This window comes from Penaeus monodon, chromosome 32 (genome assembly GCF_015228065.2).
Source record: "Penaeus monodon isolate SGIC_2016 chromosome 32, NSTDA_Pmon_1, whole genome shotgun sequence".
In the NCBI taxonomy this organism is placed as follows: Eukaryota; Metazoa; Arthropoda; class Malacostraca; order Decapoda; family Penaeidae; genus Penaeus; species Penaeus monodon.
Genome location: NC_051417.1, coordinates 8,495,463 through 8,495,666, shown reverse-complemented (window position 1 = coordinate 8,495,666; position 204 = coordinate 8,495,463). Strand labels below are relative to the sequence as shown.

General features: G+C 54.4%; 1 protein-coding gene across 1 annotated transcript in view; it reads left to right on the top strand.

Annotated features, from left to right (window-relative positions):
- The window catches only part of LOC119593475 (beta-1 adrenergic receptor-like), a 23,461-nt gene that overhangs the window by 19,214 nt on the left and 4,043 nt on the right, over positions 1 to 204 (top strand). The window lies entirely within an intron of this gene.

Sequence of the window (204 nt, the reverse complement as noted above, 5' to 3'; positions counted from 1 at the left end):
TTAAGATGGCTCGCTAGCTAAGTTTACCGTCAACACCGTAAGGCGAGAACCTGTTGATCATGGTCGGTTTAGTGAAGAGGCCGCTGTAAGCACTCACACGGGGGCTCGGAGGCGCTATCTCACACACGAGAGCTTTCGAGTTGACGGTCTCTCACAGCCAAGGTCGAGCGTCGTTATTGACTCTCGCCTGTGGCACTTCCTGGT